The sequence below is a fragment of the Tursiops truncatus genome, chromosome 1, assembly GCF_011762595.2.
Source record: "Tursiops truncatus isolate mTurTru1 chromosome 1, mTurTru1.mat.Y, whole genome shotgun sequence".
Lineage (NCBI taxonomy): Eukaryota > Metazoa > Chordata > Mammalia > Artiodactyla > Delphinidae > Tursiops > Tursiops truncatus.
Window position 1 is genome coordinate 166564181 of NC_047034.1, and position 27015 is coordinate 166591195.

The following is a 27015-nucleotide window of genomic DNA, read 5'->3' on the forward strand; positions in this document are numbered from 1 at the left end:
GCTCTAAAACCTCATCTTCTGCCTCGCTCCCCCTCACCCATTCTGCTGTAAGCACCACGCCTTCCTTGCTGATTGTGGAACACCCTAAGCATATTCACCTGTAGGTTTCTTCACATGTGTGCATGGCTCACTCTCTCACTCCCATCAGGACTCTGCTCAATGGCCACATGATCAACGAGGTCTTCCCTGACCATGTTCTTTATTTTATTTATTTTTTAATGATTTAGAACATTTAATCAAATCTGACCATGTTCTTTAAATAGCAACCTCCTCTCCAACCACAGAACATTCCATCCCTCTTACTCTATTTTTTATCATAGCCTACTGACACATATTTTTACTTACTTATCATGTACCCCCCTTCACTAGAATATAAACTCCATTAGGGAAGGAACTTTTTTTTTTCATCATCTGCTGCATCCCAGTGCTTAAAATTCTGCCTAACACAAACACTGTTGGTTAGTTGGTGGAATGAATAAATGAATGGCAGGAAATGTAATGATAGAGATTTGTACTTAGAAGCCCAGTTTGGGGAATAGGGATATCCAAGAGTTACAGTAAGGTTTTTGTGGAGGAGCTAACAGCTAACCTGCCTTAGTAAGTGAGCAGGCACTGATGAGGTGAAAAGAGTGGGAGAAAAAGGCACTCCAAGCAGGGAAGCCTGCGTGAGGCACACAAATAAGAAAACATCACATGGCAGGAAGGAGGTTTAGGAGGGGATTATAAGGAGTTCAGTGATACTGAACATATAGAAAGGGACAGGGAGTGTCAGGAGATGAATCTGGAGAGGCAGGCAGAGGTTCTGGCCACAGAAAGATACATGGGCCATGCTTAGGAGCTTGGATTTATCCTAAAGACAATGAGGAGTCAATGAAGGGTTTGAAGGGCTTTAAGCAGGAAAGTCACATGGTCTTTGACATTTGTCAAAATAACATTGGTTGCCTTTGTTACCTTTCCACTCCACCACTATTCCTTATTTTCCCACATTTGAAACTGACAAATAAAAATAAAAATGAAAATATTTCCAGGTTCTGGTTTCCAGGTTTCTGGTCTGGCATGGAAGGAGCTTAAAAGTCACCATTCTAACTTGGCAGGTAAAAAGGCAAACAGACGGAAAAATCAACAACTCTTCTTAGCTCTGTCAGAGAAGTGAGGTCACAGGGCAAAACTACTGCTCCCAAAATTGGAGAGACTGGCAGAGAATCACAACTTCTCAGAGCAGAAACCCACCAAGAGAAATCCATGGGAAGCAGTGCCAGAATAGGAAATGTGAAGTGGTACAGTGTCATTTGAAAGTGGATTTAGATTAGTTGTAAATCTATTGCAAACTATAGGACACCACTAAAATAAGTTTTAAAAAGAAGTATAACTGATATGGTAAAAAGAGGTGAAAATGGAATCACGTCAAATGCTCAATTAAAACTACAAAAGAATGAAAAAGTATGTTAGACAAAAGTAGGAACAAAGAACAAGGGCAACATACAGACAACATTAACAAATATGGTAGATCAATGCTCTAAATATACTAATTAAAAGACAGATTGTCAGAGTGGATCAAAAAACAAGACCCACTCTGATGCTGTCTACAAGAAACTCACTTAAAGTTGCATATAGATTAAAAATAAATGCATGGAGAATGATATACCATGTTAACAGTAATCAAAAGAAAGCAGGGGAGCTATATTAATTTCAGACAGAGCAAACTTCAAGTAAGGAAAGATATTAGGGATAAAGGGGAGTTACTTAATGAAAAAGGGGTCAATACTCTAACAAGACATAATAATCCTTATTGTGTAGGCAACTAACACAAGAGCATCAAAACATGTAAGGTAAGCTGAAAGAAATACAAAGAGAAATAGGTGCATCACTATTATAGTTGGAGACTTTAAACACCTCTCTATCAGAAATGGATAGAGCCTGAAGGCAGAAAATCAGTAAGGACATCGGTGAAGTTAATGGCACCATCAAGCAATTGACTATAGACTACTTCATCTACAGCATATTACATATTCTTCTTAATATCACATGGAACATTCAACAAGATAGACCACATTCTGGGCCATAAGTTACCTTTCACAAATTGAAAAGAATAGAAACCATACACTCTGTTCTCAGACCACGATGGAATTAAACTAGAAATCAATGACAAAAAGATAGCTGGAAAAATCTCCAAATACTTGGAGATTAAACAACACACTTCTAAATAACACATAAGAAGAAATCTTAAGACAAATTCAAAAATATTCTAAACTAAATGAAAATGTAAATACAACTTATCAAAATTTATAGGATGCAGCAAAAGCAGTGCTTAGAGGGAAACTTATAGCACTGAATGCATACATTAGAAAAGAAGAAAGATCTAAAACCAATAATTTAAGCCTCCACTTTGGGATACTAAAACAAGAAGAACAAAGTAAATCCAAAGTAAGCAGGAGAAAAAGAAAATAGTGGACAAATATATGAAACTGAGAAAAGGAAATCAAGAGAAAAAAAAAACAAACCTAAAAGCTGGCTCTTTGAAAAGATCAATAAAACAATAAGCCTCTACCAGGCTAACTAAGAAAAAAGAGAGAACACAGATTCCTAATATCAGAAATGAAAGAAGGGACATCAGTACAGATCCCATGCACAATAAAAGGATAAAAAAGGAATAATATAATAATATGCCCACAAATTTGATAACTTTAATGAAATGGATCAATTACTTGAAAGACACAATCTGCCAAGACTCACACAAGGAGAACTAGACATCTGAATAGGCCTAATCTATCAAAGATACTGAGTCAATAATTAATAACTTTCCAACACTTGAAGCAGCAGGCCCAGATAGGTTCACTGGTAAATTCTGCGAAACAGTTTAGGAAGAAATTATATCAAATATCCACAATCTCTTCCAGAAAATAGAACCAGAGGGAATACTTCCTAACTCATTCTATGAGCCTAGCATTACACTAACAGCAAAACCAGACAAAGACATTATAAGAAAAACAAAGACCAAAATCTTCAACAAAATATTAGGAAATCAAATTCAACAATAATAAAAATAATTTAACACCATGACCAAGTGGGATTTATCCCAGGTATTCAAGGCTGGTTCAACCTTTGAAAATCAGTAAATGTAATCCATTATAACAACAGGTTAAAAAAGAAAAATCGCATGTTCATATCAATAGATGCAGAAAAAGCATTTCAAAAAATCCACAAAATTCATGATAAAAACTCTCAGCTAACTAGGAATAGAGGGGAACCTCCTCAACCTGATAAAGAACAGCTACAAAAACCAACAGCTAACATTAGAGTCGAAGCTTTCTGCCTAAGATCAGGAACAAGGCAGGGATGTCTCATTTCACCACTGCTTTTCAGTATCATTCTGGAATTCCCAGCTAAAAGGTATACAGACTGGGAAGGAAGGTGCGAAACAGTCTTTGTTCACAGATGATATGACTGTGATGAGGTATGTAGAAAATCCAAAAGAACTGACAAAAAATTTAATAATAATAATAACAAGCAATAGCAGCAAGGCTGCAGGATACAAGGTAATATAAAAAACTTAATCACTCTCCTGTCTATCAGCAATGAACATGTCAAATTTGAAATGAAAACATTACCATTTAATTGGCACCCCCAAAAAAGAAATTAAAAATGTGAAAATACTTGAGGATAAGTCTAACAAAATACATACAAGATGTATATGAGAAAAACTACAAAACTCTAATGAAAGATATCAAAGAAAAAATAAGTAAATGGAGGGATATTCCATGTTCATGGATAGGAAGACTCTGTAGTGTCAAAATTTCAGTTCTTCCCAAATTGATCTATAAGTTCAACACAATCCTAATCAAAATCCCAGCAAGTTATTTTGTGGATACTGACAAACTGATTCTAAAGTTTATATGGAGAGGCAAAAGATCCAGAATAGCCAACTCAATATCAGGGTAGAGGAACGAAGTAGGAAGACTGACACTACTCAATACTCAACTTCAATACTTACCTACAAAGCTACAGTAACCAAAACCGTGTGGTACTGGTGAAAGAATAGATAAATAGACCCACAAAAGTACAGTCAACTGATCTTTGATAATGGAGCAAAGACAGTATTTTCAACAAATGGTGCTGGAACAACTGAACATCCACATGTAGAAAAATGAATCTAGACGCAGACCTCATAGCCTTCACAAATTTAGCTCAAATTGGATCACAGACTTAAATGTAAAAACACAACACTATAAAACCTCTAGAAAATACAAAGAAAAAACCTAGGTGACCTTGGATATAGCAATGACTTTTTAGATACACCTCCAAAGGCATGATCCCTGAAAGAAATAATGGATAAGCTGGACTTCATTAAACTTAAAGAACTTCTGCTCTATGAATGATAATGTCAAGAGACTGAGAAGACAAGTCATAGACTGGGAGAAAATATTTGCAAGAGACATATCTGTTAAATGACTATTATCTAAAACATACAAGGAATTCTTGAAACTCAACAATAAGAAAACAACCTGATTAAAAAATGGACCAAAGACCTTAACAGACATCCCACCAAGGAAGAGATGCAGATAGCAAGTAAGCATACAAAAAGATGTTCAACGTCATATGTCATATGGGAATTACAAATAAAACCTATTAGAAATGACAAAACCCAAATCACTAACAACACCAAATGCAGGTGAGGATGTATAGCAACAGGAACTGCTATTCATTGCTGGTGAGAATGCAAAATGGTACAGCACTTTGTAAGACAGATTAGGAGTTTATTATAAAACTAAGCATATCCTTATCATATGATCCTGCAATTGTGCTCCTTGATATTTACCTAAAAAAACTGAAAACTTACGTCCACACAAAAACCTGCACGCAGATGTTTACAGCAGCTCTATTCGTAATTGCCAAACTGTCTTTCACCAGATAAATGGATAAACAAACTGTGGTACATCCAGACAATAGAATATTATTTAGTGCAAAAAGAAATGAGCTATCAAGCAATGGGAAGACATGGAGGACACTTAAGTGCATATTAGTAAGTGAAAGAATCCAATATAAAAAGTCTCTATATTATATGAATATAACCATATGACATTCTGGAAAAGGCAAAACGATGGAGATAGTCAAAAGATCAGTGGTTGCCAGTGGTTGGGAGTAAGGAGGGATGAATAGGTTTAACACGGAGGATCTTTAGGGCAGTGAAATTATTGTGTATAAAACTACAATGGTGAATTCATGTATCATATACATGTCAAGTTCCAGAGAATGTATGAAACCAAAAGTGTACCTTAATGAAAACTATGGACTTTGGGTGACAATTACGTATCCATGTAGGTTCACTGATTGTAACAAATGTATCACTGTGTTGTGGGACAGTGGGTGAGGTTGTGTGGGGACAGGATTATAATGGGAACTCTGCACTATACTCTCAATTTTGCAGTGAACCTAAAACTGCTCTAAAGAATAAAGTTCATCTATTAAGAAATTTTTCCTTTTAGGAATGTAAATTTTCAGTACTAATCACCCCAAACCCTATCTATACTATGGTATAGATTGTAGAACATTCATGAATTCATATAATGTTTTTAAAGCTTACTCAAAGAGTAGCTTTGAGAACATCTAACCTTACTGTTTCACTACAGCTTGTTTTAATATCTGTGTTATAAAAATGCATACTTTTTAAAGATAAACTGTGGCCTAGGAGCTAACTGACTTGTTGCTGAAATAGTAGTAGCAACAGGAGCAGGATTGGAATATCTCCCAGTTCTTGTGGAAAACAGAAAAAAAAGTTCTGTAAGATTTAAAACAGACAAAAGTACGAGCTATCTTTAGAAAAAAAGGAGGTAAGTCTGAAAATTTGTAAATTAACTTATTTTAATATCTGAGAAAAAAATCAGAACAAGAATTCAATTTGCAAATAACACAAAACGACTAAACAGACACTGATGTGGTTTTTCTAAAGAACAAATGATATCAGGAGAATATGATTTTCTTCCTAAGACAAGACATAGGCTCTATGGATTACAGTACATCAAAAGACTTACCTGGACATAAATCTTTTCAAACAATCCTATTAATAAGGAACACATTATTGGGATTATATTTTTAGGACAAACTAAAACTTACTTAAAATGTTGCTTTGGGGTCATTTCTGGTCAGTCTTTCATCAGATTAAAAAATACGAAGAGCCACCAATGATGCAGAGGGAGGTACTTTGAGCATTAACTACAGGATTGTGGTCAGAGCTATTTCACATTTTTGTTGACAACTAAATTAGATAAGAAAATAATAGAATAACTGTAACAGAATAAGCAACTGAGCAAGGTTAAAAAAAAACTGAACAAAATTATGTGGTTTACCAATATATAGATACTAAAACCATGGTTATAAACTTGAGCAATAGAAGGAGAATGGGGATAGTTAAGGCAGAATAAATTCAAAGGTTACTTAATGAATGTAAGCTGGTAAAGTTGAAAGTTGAAATTTTACTGAGATTAATAGGAATACTAATTAAAGGAAAGACTTTTGGCAAAATGGCACACTGAGCTGATGTAAATGGACCTTTTCCTCCCACTTCACACACAGAAACACTGGATAAAATGTAACAAAAATGCTTTAAAAATATATATTCAAGCTAGGGCTTCCCTGGTGGCACAGTGGTTAAGAAGAATCCGCCTGCCAATGCGAGGGACATGGGTTCGAGCCCTGGTCTGAGAAGATCCCACATGCTGCGGAGCAACTAAGCCCGTGCGCCACAACTACTAAGCCTGTGCTCTAGAGCCCGCGAGCCACAACTACTGAAGCCCACACGCCTAGAGCCCGTGCTCTGCAATGAGAGAAGCCACCGCAATGAGAAGCCTGAGCACCACAACGAAGAGTCACTCGCCACAACTAGAGAAAGCCCGCAGGCAGCAACAAAGACCTAACGCAGCCAAAAATAAATAAAATAAATTTAAAAAATATCTATATATATATATAGTCAAGCAAGAAAAAAAAAAAAGGAAATTCCCAGGTACCTGAAATGGAAGTGACATCAAAATCAAAGCTGAAACAGTAAAGTGGGAGTTGAGACCATGATGGCCCAAAGGGGTTTCAAACTCTAATACAGGCCCTAGGCTTGGAGGAGAAAGCATTAATGCTCACATGGAGACTGGAAATATAGCTTCAGGCAGGTAGAAGGTGGGGGAGTTGGAACTGAGACCCTTGCACAAAGCACAGAGCCTCAAACAACTATCCCTCCTTTATATGCAGTCTGAAAAATCTCTGCTCACTGGCTCAGGGAAACAGAATAAAAGTTGCTAATTATCTGGGCCTTGAGTAGAAGAAATGGCACCCAAAAGAAATCTAAAATGTAGGCCTATGACATACAGAGGTGAAGGATCCAAATTTATATATTATATCGTATAAGAATCTTGGGCTGAGAAATTAACATAAAAATTGGTCTTTGACATGCACGAGAAAAAAAAAAGAATACTTTCAAAACCCAAGGCACAGAGACTCTCACAGGAAAAAAGAAAAACATAGAGAGAAATGAGCTCACTATTACAAACCATATGAGGAAGACCTGAATGTGAAAGGTAAATTTATAAAAGTTAACAGTAGAAAATGTCAGAGGGTATCTTTGAAGCAGGTGTTGGGAAACTTCTTAAACATTGCCCCAAAAGCTTAAAAAAAGAAAAGATGAATATGATTATACTGATATTAAAGGTTTCTGTCAAAGAACTCTATAGTCTATAGATATGATTAATAGACAATGGACAAATGGTAGAACCAGGAGATATTTATACAGTTTAAAGACAAGGAGTTAATATCTAGAATACATAAGAAATTCCTGGAAACCTTAGGGAAAAAAAATCCAATGGGGAGAAAAATGGGCAAATGACGTAACATGGCAATTCAGAAAAGGAGTTCACTTAACTGGCTAACAAGTAAGAGTAGTTGTTACAATAGCAGTAAAAGCAGCTAACATTTATTATATATTCAGGAAGTGCTTATTATATTCAGGAATATGCTTTACATATATTAATTCATTTCATTCTCTTAACAACCTGATGATGCAGATGCTGTTATTATTCCCTTTTACTGATGGGGAGACTAAGGCCCAGAGAGGTTAAGTAATTTCTCTAAGGTCTTACAGTAACATGTGGTAGAACATAAATTTGAATCTAGAGTAAAACTGGTGGTATATAAATTCATATAGCTATTCTGGAAAAACACTCTGGTAATATTTAGTGAAATTTTCTGTGCATATATGCCTTGTGGCCCAAGAATCATATTTCTGAGTACATTTCCCAGAAAAGTTCTCACATAGGTTCATAAGGACACATGGCCAGAAAGATCACTGGGCCATTGTTTTCTGTAGCAGGGAAATGAGAGGTCATTTAGATGTCAGTCACAAAAAGAATTTAAGTAAATATGCAAAATGTATCCTATGGAATATAGTGCATTAGAAAGAAGCAACAACTGACTATTCAGACAGAAACAGATCTTAAATACCCAATTGAATGAAACAATAACAACCAGAATGAGATCTAGAGCATAATTCCACTTACGTAAGTTAAAAACACAAAAACAAAACAATGAATAACAGTAAGGTAAAGTTACATTGTAGCAAAAGACATTTTATCAAATACATTAGAGTAAGTGCTATAAAAAGGGGAGGGAAATAGGAGTAGCGGTAGGAGGTGAAGGAGGAAAAAAAATCAAGCGAGAAGGGCCTTGCCAAGATAGATGCTAGAGTGTCTCAGATGAGGAGGATTCCTGTGCCACCCCCAAAAGGCAAACAGTAAAAACAAAAAGTCACATGAGGAAATGAATCACCACAACGGAAAGACATTAGATGCAAGGAAGAGTACAAATAGCATCTCCAAGAATTGAAAACCCTAAAAATTATAGAATACTATGAAAAAATGCTACAAATTAATTGTTTCATTTTAATAAACAGGCAAAATGAAGGGAAGCCATAATGGAAGAAAAAGATAATATGAAAAAAGAATAGGCAGATGTGAAAAAGAACCAAAAGAACTTCTAGGAATAAAAGTTAAGTCACTGAAATTCATCTATCAATGAATTAAACAGATTAGATACAGCTAAAGAGAAAATGAGTAATTAGGAAAAGAAGTCTGAGAAAATTACTCAGAAGGTAGCAGAGAGGTAAAAAACAAAACAAAACAAAAAAAACCCAAAAACAGAAATATGAAAGAGAGGTTAAAGGATATGGAAAACAGAATATGAAGGTTTCACATGCATCTGAATAGGTGTTCCGGATAGAGATAATGAAGAACATGTGGCAGAAGCAATTTGAAGATATAATATCTGAGAATGTTCTAGGACTAAAGTCAGACATGAGTCTTCAGAATAAAAACTTTGAAGTATCAACAACACTGAGAAAAAGAAATTGTAAGCAAACCAAAAGAAAAGATTATTACTTAATCAAAGAAGACGGTTTGACTGGTACAGACTTCTCATTAATAACAATAGATATAAGAAAATGGAGTAACAGTTTTCAAATATTAAGGAAAATAACAATCAACCATGTATCTATATACAAGTTGAAACAAAATCACCTTCAAACAAAGATAAGAGGCTCAGAGACTGTCACTGAAAGAATTACTATAAGAAGCAAACTGAACCAGAAAGAAAGGATAGAATGTAAGAAAAAATAGCAAGTAGCAAGCAAAGAAACTGCTAAACGTATCCACTAGAAAAGTTAAAATCAGAAAAACTGATAATACCAAATGTTGATGAGGATGCAGAATGACTAGAACTTGCATACATTACTGCGGAAAGTGCAAAATGGTACAACTACTTTGAAGAACTGTGTGGAGGCTTCTTATAATAAAAGATTAACCATTGATACAAGCAACAACATGGATAAACCCTAAAACAGTATGTTAGGTCAAAGAAGCCGGGCACAAAAGAGTACATATATATGACTAAATCTACAGGAAAGAGACATACAGAAAAAACTAATCTACAGTGATAGTGATCAAATACTGTAGTGGTTGTGGAGGTTGTGGGGTGGTGTGGGGAAAGGGAATTAAACAGGAGGAGACACAAGGAAACCTTCTCGGGGAATGGAAATGTTCTGTACCTTATTTTGGATGGTGGTTGAAGAGTAGATATTTGTCAAAACTCTTCAAATAGAATTCATTGAACTGTATGTTAATTATATCTTAATAAAAAAGAAATTAAGAAATGTGTTTTAAAATGCACTGGCTATTTTAAAATGGATATGGGAAGGGGAGGTTAAAAACAAAGTAGAATAATGACAACCATAGTAGCTACCACTTATTTAATGCTTACTATGTGCCAGGGACTGTTCTAAATGCTTTGCATCTATTAACTCATTTAATCTTTTCAACAACCCTGTGAAGTAGGTACTCTTATCATCCCCATTTTACATATAAGAAAATGTGGCACAGAGAGGTTATACAACTTACCTAAGGTCACACAACTAGTGTGTGGCAGACCTGGGCTCCAAACTCAGGCAGTCTGGCTCTGAGGTCTATATTCTTAAAAATCCACTGCCTCTCTGAAATTAAAAATCAACAAGAACATGGAAGATGAGAGAAGGAGCACTAGAGTTAGGATGTTCTAAGAGTCAAGGGGATGACAAAAATAATGATTAACTTTAGCTTTTAGCCTAAGAAAAGTATGTATGTTAACAGGTAAGGATACAAGGGAACAGAAACTGAACAAATATTTGCAAACAAGAAGTATAAAAGGGAATTAAGAAAATGTGATTAATACAATAGCAAGTGGAAAAGGGGAAAAAGAAAGGCAAAGAAGGTAAAGGCAAAGGTAAATAGAAAAAAACTTAAGACGGTAGAAATAAATAAGTCCAAATGTATTAGTAATCACAATAAAGAAGCAGATTAAACGTTCCTGTTAAATGGCAGAGATTCTCTGATTGGATTCTTAAAAAAACAGCCATATGCTACTTATAAGAGAATTAATGTGTAGGTGTGTTTACACTTAAAACAGTGCCCAGCACGTAGTAAATACTATATGTGTTAGCTGTATTATTATTACCAAGAAAGACTGAATTTTCCTCATTAAATAGTTTTGAAACTAGCCATCTGACATGACAGCTGAAGTACCTACCTGTAAATAAACAGTTAAACTATATAATCTTTGTAGACCACTTTCAGGTACAGAATACTGTTATTAAATAAATCTAATATATAATCATGAGGGATACGTTAGTGACTTGGGGGCTACTGAAATGTACTATAGAGGCTAAACTACACTTTGTTGATCGCACAACTAAAATGTAAAAGCCTCTAACATATATTTTACTATTTCCCCCTAACTCCCTTTGCAAGGAAGTTAAATGGAGGGGAGAGAATATAGCGCTAAATATAATGGCACGAAAGCATGCTTTTCAGAGCTAAGAAACTATAGTGGAACACAGCATGTTGGAATCTTTAAGTCCTGTAGATTCCTGTATAGAGGCAACCTAAATTATGTTATTAAGCACTTAACTGAAATCACTAGGCTTGGGAAAATTGTCAAAGGTCCCAAGGGAAGAACATTTAAGCAACAAAAGAGCACCAGAAGGATGCATGTTCCTCAAAGCAACAATATTAAAGCTTCAAGAAAAGACTATACTGATATAGAATAAAGATACTTAGAAAAAACTTAATTGGCTGAACCTAGTGCTGCATAATGACCCAAAACACAAATGGGAATTCAACACAAAGTGGAAACTAGGCCAGCTTTCTAAAAGAAGCACAAAGATTTTATTTATTTATTTAAATTTTTATTTTGTCTACTTCCAAAAAGAATCTGAAAGTTTGAGGATTCTTTAAGCTACAAACAAACAACAGTTACACACAGGGGGGAAAAAAACCCCAAAAAACCAGGAAAAGCACAAGTGAGAACTTAAGTCAGAGCTGGTAAGAAACATGGAATCCCTTTGATGAACAAGAAGGAAAGTAACACTAAAGACTTACAGTCTCTTATATACATCAGTTAATTAAATAAAGTAGATGTTCTGAAATCCACAACTGCTGGCAATGTCCTCAGCAAGACACTCAAATAAAAGACTTTGCTGCCACTGATGAAGGGTAAGAGACTCTTTTCTGGGCCTCAGGAACTGGACCTGCCATTCCCCAATTTACTGTACTTATTTCCCCATAAGTCTTCAGCCAGCAATACACATATGTCAACTAACAACTATTTATGGGTCAATTGCCTACCAATTACTCAGCCCACTGCTAGGTGCTGTGTGGGAGCCAAGTGAAATATAAAACAAGGTCCTTGTTCACAGAGAGCCTGTAATAAAGTTGATTCAACTTATTTCAACTGGAATGACTGAAAACAGAAGTCTTAAAAGGACTCAAGAGACAAGAAGAGGGAAAGGAAGACGAGAGAAAGGAAAAAAACAGATTGATCCCAGTGAGTGGAAAGGAAAAGGGTAGGACTGGAGTTGGTAAATGCAAGTTAGGTACAATTTCAACAGGTAAGGGTGAAGAGGGAGAGTGCTCTGGAATCATGTATGTGCACAGGCAGTTAGCACTGGACCCATTGGAAAGGCACTGGAAAGCCCTCCAGTAAGTTGTTGCCATCATTATTATGGACACTGGGCTGGCTAGGGTGGGTCTCCAAAAATACCCACTTAAGAGGAAATGTGGAACACTAGGCTGCCTAGGTCAGGGAGGCCAGAAAATGAGCAGAGGAACTTAACCTGCTTTGAGGGAGGAGTTTCTGAAATATAGCACAATTAAAGCAGAGCTATTCCAGTGACAGATGGCATGGTCTAATACGGAAAAGTGACTAGCAATGGGAAGGAAGAACAAGCAACCTATATATATTGTCTAATAATAAATAAAGCTCCGTAGGAGCAGAAGTTGGACACACATCTGCCTAGATTTCTATAGCCCAATACCCAAGAAAGAAAAGCCATCCTAATACTTGATCAAGGGCCCTCCATTCCAGTTCTCCTAACAATTCTGCACTCTCCTTTGGGCACATCTATCTCATAGTCTGAGACATCTCTCATATGGCCTGGCTCAATGCAACCTTATCTGCTTAAAGTTTGTTTTGTTTTTACTGTTGCTATTGATAATCCCTATCTCCAGAATATAATCTTTAGTTCTGTCTTGATTTCTGGATTCTGCTGGAACCAGAGAGCTGGAAGGGACCTTGGAGAGCCCTATTCATTGCTTTCAGCAAACAGACGTTCATTACTTTATTACTTTATTCTATCACGTACTCTTGTCCAATGACCAAATGACCTTAGTCCAATCCCTCCCCTTTTTAACAGAGGAAACTGAGGTCCTGAGAGGCTGAGTTGCTCTTTGATCCGAGTCAGCTTTAACCCCATGGCTATTTAGTATCTCACAACCAACCAGAATCAGGTGAAATAACAGGCACTCTCAACATAATTAGAGCAAAGATCACACACTCAGAGACAAGAAATGGGGCATCTGCTACACACAAAAAGATGATTTAAAATGTAACGTATCTAAGGAATCAGCTAAGTTAAAAGAGAACCACTAGCAATTATTTCTGAGAATGCAAGGAGGATTGGTGAGGTTAGAAAAGGGTGACCATAGCTTTTAGCAGGCCCACATTGCTCAAGTTCAAAAGCAGCTGTCATTTGGTTTCTTCTCTTACACTGCCAGCCTGAAAGGCAGCAATATATAGTGTAAGGGACGGAGATTTTTGTATTTGATAGTCCTGGGTTCATGGTGGTACCTTTCTATATGTATTGTCATTGTTGTTTCTAATATTATTATCAACACTATCATCATCATTCCATCCCAAATACTAGTCTACTACTGTTCCAATCTTTGAGATTTGTAGTAATACCTGAACGGCCTGTGTGCTTTCCTAAGGTACGTTCTGGTCATTGGGAAATCCAGGTAGCCAGAACAGCTCTGAAGAATATCAGTACTGAAGATTCTAAAAGCAGCTGAATTGGCCTAAGAGTCACCTTTGGGGATTCGGGAGGCTGTCTACCGAGCTCTATGGTACATATCAAGTAGGGATAATACCTTGCTATATTCTGGGATTTACACCTCATCCTTCCATTTAACTTTGTTTTACAGATGAAGACTAAGGCTCAGGGATGTTAAATGGCTTGTTAAGGGCCACAGAACTAACAAGGGGCATAAGTGAGCCCATGTCTCAATTCTCAAGCCATAGTTCTTTTCTCCATAATATGAAGGCCTCACTGGAGTCCAAGACTTAGCTACCACTTCTGCAGATTATTCTCCCTTCCAAGGGCTCAGTAGCCATTAAAGAGTATAGCTGTCAACTCTTGGTTACTTAACGTACACTTACGGTGTCACCCTGAGGGGAACTGTTTAGTGAGCCAACCACATCCACTGACCCATCGGCTCAGGAGACTGTACTTTTCTCAATTACCAATTCATGTCTCGTGAACAGTTAGCCGTAATGGTATCCTGCTCTCTCTTTTCATATTCTATCAAGGATATTATTTATCAAATAATCACAAATAAGAGCTACTAATAAGCACATTTTACATGTTACCCCCTTTAATACTAATAACCCAGCAAGACAGTTAAACCCAATTATAATTAAGTCCCAATAGTGGAGAGGTTAAGGAACAGGCCCAAGATCACATACAAAATCCAGTCTGAGCCTTTTAAAGCTCATGCCCTTCTACCCACTAGAACAGTTTCTCGTACTTTAGTGTGCGTGAAAATCACCTGGGGATCTTGTCAAAGAAAAGATTCTGATCCAGAAGGTCTGCAGTGGGATCTGAATTCTGCATTTCTAATAAGCTGTGGGTTGACTCAGATGTTGATAGTCCAAGGAATCCTCTCTGAATAGCAAAGCACTATACAACATTGCCTGTTCTCAAATCACATTTTTTCACATCTAATTATTATCAAATATGTTTTAAGCAACCCTTCACCTCTAAAAAGTTCCAAGTCATCCTCAAAACCTTCCCTTTTGCACCTGCCCTTGCTCCAGTCAGAACAGCTTTAAGAATAAAACCTACAAAATACGGAGGATTCTAATAACCAGGCCTTAGGTGAATAGCTCTGTGGCCTGGCACCAACCAAAACTCCTTTAGAATGCATTCCAGCAACCCGGACTTCCAGGGCTAGACAAGCTTCCCTGGCTGCTACTAAAGTAAATGGAGGTCAAACTGTTCCTGATCTAGAGTAAACTGGTCACCTGAACCTGGTTAAGCCCTGGGAGGTTCTAGGATGGTACAGCCAATCAATAAATGTATGCTGAACTGGACACAGTGAAGAGATCTGGGCTCATGGCACCATACATGACCTACTGTGACATTTCCATTCTAACTACTATGCCCATCTGTCTTCTCCCACAGAGAACAGGACAACTCTGCTTGTCTTCCATAGCCTTCCATACCCAGATTCCCTAAAAGCCATATCGAACAGCATTTCAAGGCCTATATTCTCTTTTGTGGTATAAAGTCTAAAGATTAAGGCTTAATATTACGTGCTGCCTTGACAGCTGGTAAAATCAAGAAGGCCTCAAATGTCCTAACCACAAATTCCAGTACCCACTCTGCTCCCGTGGACAAGGTCCCCTAGTCAAACAATCCTCCTTATCAAAGGGGCCAGGCACTGTTCCTGTTTATTCCTGGGTAGTGGGTTTCAGTTCCCTGCCAGCCCCCAAAATTATTCAAACAAGTCAATCACATCCTCTGGCATAAACCAGAAAGCACCCACCTTCTTGATACTGCAAGCCTGCCTCCCACAGCCCCTGGTTGTTAATGCTGCTCCTGAGTACACCCTCTGTGTCCTCCTCTGGGGCTGTGAGTATAAATTGCTTTCAGTCTCATCTGCCAGTGTCCAGGGTTGTGTGCTTAGCCATCCCCACAACCCTAGGGTAGGAATCCCTCCCTCATCAACGAGGTGAAGAGGAGGTGATTAAAACATCGTTTTTTGCCCAATCCACTGATCTCTGCTCTTTTTCCTATCCTTGAATCTCCTGAATGCCTTTGGCAAGGTCATTAACTACTCTATGATGGTAATGATGTCCAGCATTTGTTCTAAGCTCTGTCCATACATTTTCCCACTTAATTCCCCAAACATCCCTATGAGGTAGACACCATTATTATCCCTAATACACAGATGAGGAAACTAATGTCCAACAAGATTATGCAACTTGCCCAAGACCATACAGGTATTAAGTTAGAGCAAAGCTCAAATGCAGATCTACCTGGCTCCCTGTTCTTAATTACTACCTTAGTCTTGAGAGGATTTCGGGGCTCAGTGCTATCATTCCTCAACTCCTCTCACAGACAGAGATGTGCGGCTAGATGCCCTGACAGGATCACCTGCATTTGAGATGCCATGTCTTTTGCTGGTCTCTGCTAAAAGATGGATGGAAATGTGTCTATTGGAACAGGCCAGCTGGCTTGCCAGGAAGAGACTGGCAAGAGACTTCCCTCAACGGCTTGAACTTAATTTACCAAAGGTCTAGTTTGGTTATCAACCTCATAGATACAAACACCCTATCCTGTAAAAGTCTCAAAATTAATCAGACTTGGGGAGTTTGGATAGTACTGTCTAAACTAATTGTTTAAGAGAAGAAATATAAATCAGAAAGTCAATTTATTAGTTCATTTATTAGTGAAATGTGCCTACTCTCTGCAGTCATCTGTGAAAAAATTCCAGCAGCAAGGTCAAGTATGATCAGAAAGCCTTTTAGGAATCACAGAAGAGACTACATCTCTCAACATTCAGTGGTGGCCTGGTGCATCTGTCTTTGACACTGCACAGTGCTGATGGGAGTGTACACTGGTAAAAATCATTCAGGGAAGTAATCTAGTAAATAATCTGCTCATGTAGAGCTATAAAAAATGTCCTTGGAGAGGGACATGAGAATTTGGGGGGATTGAGGAGGATATACTTTACGTGCCCTGTTTGAATGTTTTACCAGGATGTGTTTTACAGAATGTATCTGTAATATATATCAGTTGTATAATTACAAATTAAAAAAAGAATGAGAATCCTATGATATTAGAAGAAAAAAATTGTTGATGTTTATTCCTTTAGACCCACTTCTAAGTATCTATCTATAAAGAGATAATAATTAGAGATATAATAAAATATTTATGCACACTGTATTCAGAGCAATAGATTTAATGGTAAAAAACTGGAAACTTAGATGTATAATATGAGATTTTTAAAGTAAACATGGTATACGGACATATTATAGAATATCATGTAGCCATTAAAAATCAGGCTCTCTATATGGTACCTACAGCACAAATAACCAAAGGAAAAAAAAAATAAGTTGGACTTCATCAAATTTAAAAACTTCTGTGTATCAAGGGACACTATCATGAAAGTAAAAAGACAATCCACAAAATGGGTACAAATATTCACAAATCATGTATCTGATAAGGGTCTGGTATCCAGAATATGTAAACACAGTGTATCAGAATATAAGGTATTCAGAACTCTTACAACTCAACAATAAAAGGACAAATATGCCCATTTTAAAATGGGCAAAGGATCTGCACAGATATCTCTCCAAAGAAGATATAAAAAATGGCAAATAAGCACATGAAAAATGCTCAACATCAGTAGTCACTGGGGAAATGGAGATCAAAACCACAATGAGATATCACTCCACACCTACTAGGATGCTATAATAAAACAAACAAACAAACAAAAAATACAAGCATTGCTGAGGATGTGGAGAAACTGGAAATCCTATACGTCGCTGGTGGGAATGTAAAATGGTAGCCCCACTGTGAAAAATAGTTTGTCAGTTCCTCAAAAAGTTAAATACAGACCCAGCAATTCCCCTCCTAGGTATATACCCAAGAGAAATGAAAACATATGTCTACACAAAAACTTGTACACTAATGTTCACTGCAGCATTATACATAACAGCCAAAAAGTGGAAACAACTCAAGCAGCCATCAACTGATAAATGGACAAGTAAAATTGTGTTTATCCATACAATGGAATATTATTCAGTCATAAAAAGGAATGGAATAATGATAGTGCTACAAACACGGGTATACCTTGAAAACATGCTAAGTTGAAGCCAGACACAAAAGGCCACATAGGGTATGATCCCCTTTATATAAAATGTCTAGAATAGGCAAATCCATAGAGACAGAAAGCTTAGTGATTGCTAGAGGTTGGGAGGAGGACTGGCGAGTGAATGCTAATGAGTATGGGGTATTTTTTTGGAGTGATGAAAATGATCTAGAATTAGAAAGTGGTGATAGTTACACAGACTTTGAATTGTACACTTTAAAACAGTAAATTGTATAGTATGTGAATTATATCTAAATAAAAAATTTTTAATTAGGCTCTTGAAGATTTTTAATAATGTGGTGAAATGCTCTCAACATACTAAACACAGGATGCAACTGTATATATAATTCCAACTTGGTTTAAAAATATATGTACATGCATATATACATTTGCATTGAAAAAGACAGAAAATATATTAAAATGCTAATAGTGGTTATCCCTAGGTAGTATCACTATGGGGGACTTATTTTCTTCTTCATATATTTCAAATTTTTTCTACAGTAAACATGCATTATTTTTATAACCTGCAAATTAAAAAACCCAGGTAGGTTTGTCTGGCTTCAAAGCTAGTGTCATTTCCAACATACTATACACTCATAAGACATTTATTTAGCTCCTACCAAGCAAAGTTAAATAAGATATAATCTCTGCCCACAAGGAATTTACATAACTCCAGGGTGGGGTCTGAACCCAAGTCCATGGACTGGGAAGGGGAAGAGGCATCTATAATGCTCTTTAAATTACTGGACACACAGTGTTATTCAACTGCACACTTTCTGGGAGACAGGTCATGAGCAGCAGTGTAGCTCAGTGGTTAAAGGCCGGAGCTAGAGCCAGACTACCTGAGTGTGAAGTTTGAATGCTCAATCACAAAGTGTGACCTTGGAAAAAATCGCCTAAACTCCATGGGGCATAGTTTCCTCATCTAAAAAATAGGGGTAATAATAGTACCTCTCTCACTGGGTTGTTGGAAGATTAAATGAATTAACACAGCTAAAGCACCAGCATTATATGCTGGGGACACAGCAAGTGCTCAATAAACTGATTATCTGCTAGCTGCCAGCATCAGCATCAGCGTCATCGTCATCATGATCATCACTACCACCACCTCACCACCATATTCTCAAGGAGGTAGAGACAGGAGATTAAGGACCACTAGAAAGGTTGTTTCTCACGTCTCAAAACTGGCAGCTAGCATCTGATTCTTGATAAGCCTATAATAACTATTACATTCAACTAATTTCTTTTTCCAGATTCTCTCAATCTCTAACGAAACTCTTCTTTTGAGGTGTTCAAAACAATGAGGCAAAACATCAAACTGTTTGGCATAACAAACTGCTTGTGTCCTCTTATCTTTTGCCTAATTCATAGAAACAAGCAATTTTTCAAGGCTATTATAATGGAAGGAGGTTTTGAGAGACTTATCTGCCTTTCCCCTGCCTTTCCGGGCCATGCTGCTCTGATCCAGTAGTTCATCAACGATGACTCTTCACAGGCCAAACTGCAAAATCTCCTGAGCAACATATTCATCTAATGAGTGGCTGGGGATTGTGACTGCATTACACCTAATGCCGACTCTTCCATCCTGCAGTCAAGACTCTCAACAAGCAATCATCACTTCAGTGCTTTCACATTCAACCTCTTAGGTGTTACAAAAGACCCTTGGCTTCATCACTGACACTTTTGTCCTGACCTGAAAATGTGGATGAGTTCTGCGTTTTCACCAATCTGATTATGATAATACACTTTTCTTCACGGGGGAATAAATCTCAACCACACAGTAGCAAATTCCAAAATCAAAGATACCCATCTAATGTAAAAGTAAAGAGCTCAAGCAACTGAAGAATACCAAAACAGGCCTTGTGACTTCGGAGGCTGTGTGTTTAACAGTAAAGGTTTAGGGCACAGGCTGTAGAGACAGCTCGCCCGCGGGTGAATCACAGCTCTGCCTCTCTTACCAGCTATACAACTTGAGGCAAGTTGCTTAACTCTCTGGGCCTCAGTTTCCTAATATGTAAAATGGGGATAATATTAGTTTTATCTCATGGGGTAGCTGTAAGCATTAATAAGCCTCTGTTAGTAAGTCAATGCACATGAAGGGCATTTCCTATAACATTGTAAATATTCATTAAATGTTAAAAGGAAGCATAAAAATACACCTGCCAAAATACTTGTTTTTACAGTTTTTGGCTGGTGATCAGTTCACAGATATACTGTTTTTCGTTTTTTGAAATATTTATTTATTTATGACTGTGTCGGGTCTTCGTTGCTGCACATAGCCTTTCTCTAGTTGCAGCGAGTGGGGACTACTTTTTGTTGCGGTGCGCAGGCTTCTCATTGCAGCGGCTTCTCATTGTGGAGCACGGGCTCTAGGTGCGTGGCCTTCAGTAGTTGTGGCACACGGGCTCGCGGGCTCTAGAGCACAGGCTCAGTAGTTGTGGCACACAGGCTTAGCTGCTCTGCAGCATGTGGGATCTTCCTGGATCAGGGATCGAACCCGTGTTCCCTGCATTGGCAGGCGGATTCTTAACCACTGACCACCAGGGAAGTCCGATATACTTGTTTTTAATCACTCTGCCTCATCACTTATATAAGTTACATATATATCTTCTATATACTGTATGTCAAATATTATATAATTTTTTAAAAAGAATTTATAGACAATCACATTGCAAGTTTCACAGCTGAGTCAAGCTAGGAAAGGGAGAGGGTTAGGCCTCTCATAACAGCATGCTGGATTATATAATCTGAGAGATTTCACACAAAGCCTTTAACTCACTGAAATTAATAGGAGATACAAAGAACTTTCGAAATCACCTGCTCCAATTCCCTTATTTGTAGATGAAGAAACTGAGGCCCTGAGAAGTGTTTTAAGATCTTCCAGTTCACTAATAACAGAAATCAGACTCTTCTGTTAACTATGACTCAGATATATATTTTTTAAGTGGAAAGCAATGAGGAAGACATTATGGCAAGGGGGAAAAGAAAGACATAGTTTGGAAGAGTTACGGTAGCAACCTAACAATGGGAGCTAACATTTTATGAAGATTTATTATATCCCCGACACTGTGACGAGCATTTTGCATGGGTGCTCTTATATAATTTTTGCAAAACCTGGGAGGTAGTTACTATTATTAACTCCACTTTAACTGAGAAAGTGGAGACCTAGAGAGATTAAATGACTTGCCCCAAATCATAAAGCCAGTGAGCAGTAGAGTCAGTAAATGAACCCATGCTGTCTGACTCTGGAGCCGGACCTTTACCACTGGATATTGCCCAAGCTTAAAAATTTAAAAAGCAGTGAAGCGCTTGATCCTTGAGTCTTTCTCCTACTTTTTTGGTAACTTCTCTGTTCAGAGGCAGTGCAAAGATACACAGTAAATGAAGTAGTTTTAAAGGAAGAACATGACCTTGATTTAGAGCCTACTTATTCCCCGCTATATGAGGCACCATACACATATTACTCTGGCCCCCTGACTTGTCCAAGGCCATACAGCTGGTAATATTGCCACTGGGGGATGTGGAGCCCATGCCGTCCCAGCAAACCTCCAAGACCCATTTCCCAGCCTAGTCAGTGGACAGTGTATGCTTGTCTGTCCAGCAGATCTTTACTGAGCTCAGCCAAATGGCCTTAACTGGCTTGGAACTACACAGAGAAGAAATCAGCATACTCCCTGCTCTCAAGGAGTTTATGGCACAGCTGGGAAGAAGAGACCACTTTCAGCTTAAAATCCTTCTTTTCTTCTACATTGTAGTTAAGCAGCAGAAGCACTGAAGAGTCTATGGAGCCCCAACTTCCTGTGAGACTGTCCTATTACCCTACTCAGATCACCCAGCCTTCAGGACACTTCTGTGTATATTTCATACATGAACTCCATTCTCCTCTCCCCTTAGTACTGTAAGCTTTTTCTCTTGCCTTTGAAGAAGTGGGAATTATTTTCATCTCTATCTTTCTCCCATCCATCAGCAGGGATTATGACAAGAGGGTTAACTTAAGGAACTAACATCCAAAAAAAAAAAGCAAAAGAGGATAACTTCTCTATTGTCTTTAACGTTTGGAAAGAGCCTATGGGGCTCCATAGTATTTGCTCAAAAATGTTCAAAGAAATACATGGAAAACTTCATTTTCTGCTGCCCAGGAAAAAAAAAATCCGGAACTTTAGGGGCCAATTATTCTGCTGTCTTGGACTTTGACCTTAGAAAGTCTCCCTCTGGTTTAAATCTGACTGGAACTGAGGGCAGTTGACAGCAGAGTACCAGCTATAAGAGCAGCTTGTGTCTAGGTGGTCAAATTTAATGACTGCCAGGGCTTCTGAGCGTCATTCAGAAGTTATAGTACCGTACCAAACCTACGGGCTAAATGAATAAGGGCAGCACGTTCCACTGTTGTTTAAATTTATAAGTTCTTACTACGTTCCCAACATCATGTTAGGAGCTGGGTACTCAAAACAGTGACAGGCCTTTAAAAATGAACTAAGATCAGATTGCACTAACAAAACTCTAAGATAAAGAGAAGGCAGAGCAAAAGCAGAGGACATAAGAGAAGCAATAAAGAGGGAGAGAGAGGAGGGCTTACTGTTTGCAAACAGTAGAAGTGAGGGAAATATTTGTGACGTGAATTAGAAGGGAAGACTAATATACTACTACTACCAGTTACAGTTTAGAAGAGTAGCTCTTGACCATCTCCCTTGCTTCTGCTTTTCCCTGGCCAGCTGGAGTTTAAAATTTTAAAAACAATCTTAATAAGGAGCTAAAAAGAGTTGGGTTCTACACCTGACTTTAGCTCTGTAACCTTGAGTTACTTAATCTTTCAAAACCTGTTTTCTCAAGTGCAAAATGAGTGAACATGTATATGGGAGCTCATAATGCTATTCTCACTTTTATGTTTGAAATTTCCATAACAATTTTTTAAATGGGGATAATAGTATCTATTGCTTAGTTGCTGTGAGGATTACAAGAAATTGTGTAAAACACTTAGTACACTGCGTGGCACTTTTTAGGTGTTCATTAAATGCTAACTATTATTATCAACATGGTATTTTTTTAAGTTCTGGGATGGGGATAAGGAGGAGAGCAAAATGCTATGAACCAGTGAATTAAGGCTACAGACTTCAAACTGAGGAACAACTGTGCAAGGAAAACCTTCCCAGATATACTCTTATAGGTTTCTCACTCTTTTATTCACTTTTTCCCCTTACTGCTTTATTCATTCCATTCAACAAATATGTACTGACTGCCTACAGTATGCAGGACACAGAGCTAGGTATTGAGAATGGGAAAGAGAGGAAGACAGACAACAGAAGGGGTTTTGAGGGGACAATATAATGGGATGGGCTTTTGGAGGAGGGTATCTATGAACCACCAGAAACGATATGCAAAAATTTTTGAGTACGTGGGTGTATATAACTTCTCTGAGAAGTTCTGGAGGGATTCTTAAAGGAATTATTTATTTTTTTTAAAAAGTTAAGAATGAAAGTCTAATAAACTGAGCAAGAAGCAAACAAACTTTATATAAGGAAAAACACAAAATACTCTTGAAAAATCACAAAAGTAGCCTTGAGCAAATGGAAAGACAGACCATGATCTTGGATAGAAATATTCAACATCATGAAGATGTCAGTTCTCCCTAAGCTAATTTATAAATTTAGCATAATCTCAATAAAAATACCATCAAGTTGTTTCATCCGGAAATTAGACAAATTTATTACAAAGCTCATATGGCAGAATAAACAAGCAAAACAGTGAGGAAAACTCTGAAAAGGAGCAATATGAAAAAACTAGCCCCTCCAGACAGTAAAACAAATTACAAAGCCTCTAAAATTAAGATAGTTTTGCAATGGCATATGAATTGACAATCAATGGAACAAAACAAAATCCAGTAGGAAACCCAAATGCACATAAGAGTTTAGTATCTGCTAAAGACAGCATCTCAAATCAGTGGAGCAAAGATAAGAGCTTTTAATAAGTAGTGCTGGGACACCTGGCTGGCCATTCATTGGAAAAAAGATAAAATTGGATCCTTCCTCAAACCAAATGCCAAGATAAATTCCAAATGGATCTGAGTCTTAGATACTAAAAAAAAAGGAAAAAAAAGAAAAAAAAAGTGAAACCATATATGTACTAGAAGAAAACATTAATGAATTCCTCATAAATTGAGAGTGGCGCAAACTTCCTAACTCTGACTCAAAATCTAAAGCAATACACTGAAAGATTGATCATTATGACTATGTAAAGATGTAAAACTTTTGTATAGCAATAACATTACATATGTAAAGTCAGACATGTGACAAACTGGAAAAAATATTTTTGTAACTTATACCACAGACATTGGGCAGATATTCTGTAACTCATAAAAGGAGAAAACAAAATTAAACTATACTGAAATATTATTTCTTACCTAACAGACTGACAAAACTCCAAAACTCTAGCATCAAGACTCAAGAGAAACAGAAAAGAAGGGTCAGGCATGAAATAAAAACTTCTATGAATATACCTTGCTGTATAGTTTTGATTTTGGAACCATGTAAATGGTTTTCATAGTTAAAAAAACAAAATTAGATTTTTATAATCAATTCTTAAGTTTTAAAACAAATGGGTCTGTTTATCAAGTTGGTGGCATACCACATAGAGAAAATAATTACATGAAGTGACTTTTAGGACGTTTGACTATACAACTCAAATAGCATATATTCTAAGGACAAAAGGAACCACAAAGAAAACTAAAACAACATTCAGTAATCTAATGGTCAGGACAGACAGCAGCATTGCTACTTGCCGGGTTAATAACATGGCCAGGGAAATCCAGAGAGAAGGAACAGCCCGAAAGCCCCAGAGCATGGCCCATAGTCCAGGAAGGGTGAAGTTCCATGTTGCCCATTGAGTGTTAATGACTGACGCTCAAGTAGAAGGGTAAGAGGGAGTGGATAAAGCGCTAAGAGTTGAGGCTTGAGGTGGGCACAGCCAGGGCTTGAGGGCAGCCCAAGCCATGCCAAGGAACCACACAGAGGGCAGGCAAGCCATCTTGGAGTTTTAGCCTGGAGAGTAACGTGTTCCGATCTGTGCTTTACAAAGATCACTCGCAACAATGTACAAAATAGATTGGATTGGAACAAAGGTGGAAAGCTGGCTGGCCAGCTACAGACTGCTGCCACAGTAATCCAAGACAAGAGATTACAGCAGCTTTAGCCCAAAGAGAAAGGGGACATCAACAGGCTTGCAGTCTAAAAAATGTGTGCCATTTGTGGGTGGGGAGTGGAAGGGGGTGGAGAGTTGAGAGAAGGGGAAGAACACTGGATGACTCCTGGGTTTCCGCCTCTGGCAGCTCCGTGGTGCCATCCACTGAGACCAGGAACCCAAGAGAAGTACCATATAGAAGAAAACTGCTAAGTTCACTACTGCCAGAGCCCCTCGTGGGGGCAGGGAGCCAAGGGAGTCAAGAAGGAAGACCAACTGTCAGGCCACAGTCCTAGAAAGCTGAGAAACAGATGAAACTGCAGAGTTAGATTACCTCTTGTAAAATTTTCTCAAAGTCAGAAATAGAATCATATACTGTTCATTTTTGTTTTTTATATTAAAAAAATAAGTCAACTAACCAGTACTTGTAACAGTAACAGTACTTGGAGCCTCAAAAGCTATTATTCACACTTACAATCCTTTGTTTCTAACCTCCCTCAACCTAGTTGGGCCCTTTCCTTCATAAAACATGCCCTATTGTATGTCCCAGAACCAGATTCTAGAGCTTATAGCAGAAGTCACTCATGCAAACACCTTCAGGGGTCTGACAGATGTAAAATGTTTAAATGTAAGCAACTAATTGGTAAACACAACACGGGCCAAACTCTGGCCTAAGCCATTTTCTACTGAGGTCCCATTTTCACAAAATATTCTAACATGAAGATTTAAAAGATACTTCCTTCCTTTTTTTTTTTTTTTTCCTTTCAGGTACTAATAAAACCAGAAATTACATCACGAACTGACTTTTTCAGAGGTCCTAATATTAGACAAGTTCTGAGATAAGTTTGGTTTCAAAATAGCAGCTCTACTGTCACAGATACAGAGGGTCTCCAGGACAAATGCAGGGGAAGCATCCTTGCCTCCTGTCTCTGCTTCCTTGAATCTATCCCTCTCCTCCTCTCTCCCTTTTAACCCTACTTTCCTAACCCTGAGGAACTGACTCCACCTGCAAAAAGTTGATGCCTAGAGCCAAAGTACTGGGCTTCTACTACTCTTCCTTTCACCTGTCAGAAGAAACAAATAAGTTCATCTGCTAACCAGGTTGTCGAGACAACACGTCCCCATTTCACCAGTCTCATGTAAAATAATGACAATGATCTCTAAGGTATCCCTGAAGCACCTCATTGGGTGAATGCCTATATTATACACAAACATTCAACTATGTTTGACCAGTTTAGACAGGAAACAAAGCAAGAAAAGACACTTTTACTTTACATCTTTGAGTTCAAAGTCCCAGAACAATAGAAAGTACTAGTTTTAGGGGGATTCTCCTCACTGTTTCGGTTCAGTGGTGTTACATGTTCATTGTTGGCTCAGTACCTTTTGAAGGGTCAAGGACCCCTCTGAGACCTGACTACAGTACAAGCACACCTCATTTTATTGTGCTTTGAAGATAGTGCACAGTTTTTACAAATTAAAGGTTTGTGGCAACCATGCATTGTCAGATGATGGTTAGCATTTTTTAGCAATAAAGTATTTTCTATGTGACTCGCTTTATTACAATACTCACTTTACTGCAGTGGTCTGGAACTGAACCCACCATATCTCCAAGCTATGCCTGTAATGGGCTCTCTTCCCAGAAAAAAAAATGGCATTCACACAAATCTGCAGGCAAATTCAAAGGATTCATGGATCCCTTGCAACTTGACCATTTACCCCAGATTAACAACCTAATGTGGATCAGCAATAACATATTTACTTTATCTATGGAAATGAAATACTTGATGTCATGATTTTGAGAATATGGAGTTAAATAACAACATTAGGGAAATGTAAGGAAAGATAG

At 37.7% G+C, this 27015-nt stretch overlaps 1 protein-coding gene across 9 annotated transcripts in view; it reads right to left on the minus strand.

Annotated features, from left to right (window-relative positions):
• Positions 1-27015, minus strand: part of ZBTB40 (zinc finger and BTB domain containing 40) — a 78762-nt gene that overhangs the window by 46656 nt on the left and 5091 nt on the right. For 5 of the 9 annotated variants that reach the window (XM_019938556.3, XM_019938554.3, XM_019938553.3 and 2 more), the window contains exons 2-3: positions 10428-10519; positions 6112-6253 (exon numbers count right to left, since the gene is read on the minus strand). The exons of 1 other annotated variant lie outside the window; for it this stretch is intronic. The gene's annotated coding sequence lies outside the window, so the exon portion shown is untranslated. The remainder of the gene's footprint in view (positions 1-6111; positions 6254-10427; positions 10520-27015) is intronic. 3 more of the 9 variants (XM_019938550.3, XM_073794579.1, XM_019938551.3) reach the window with 2 other exon arrangements.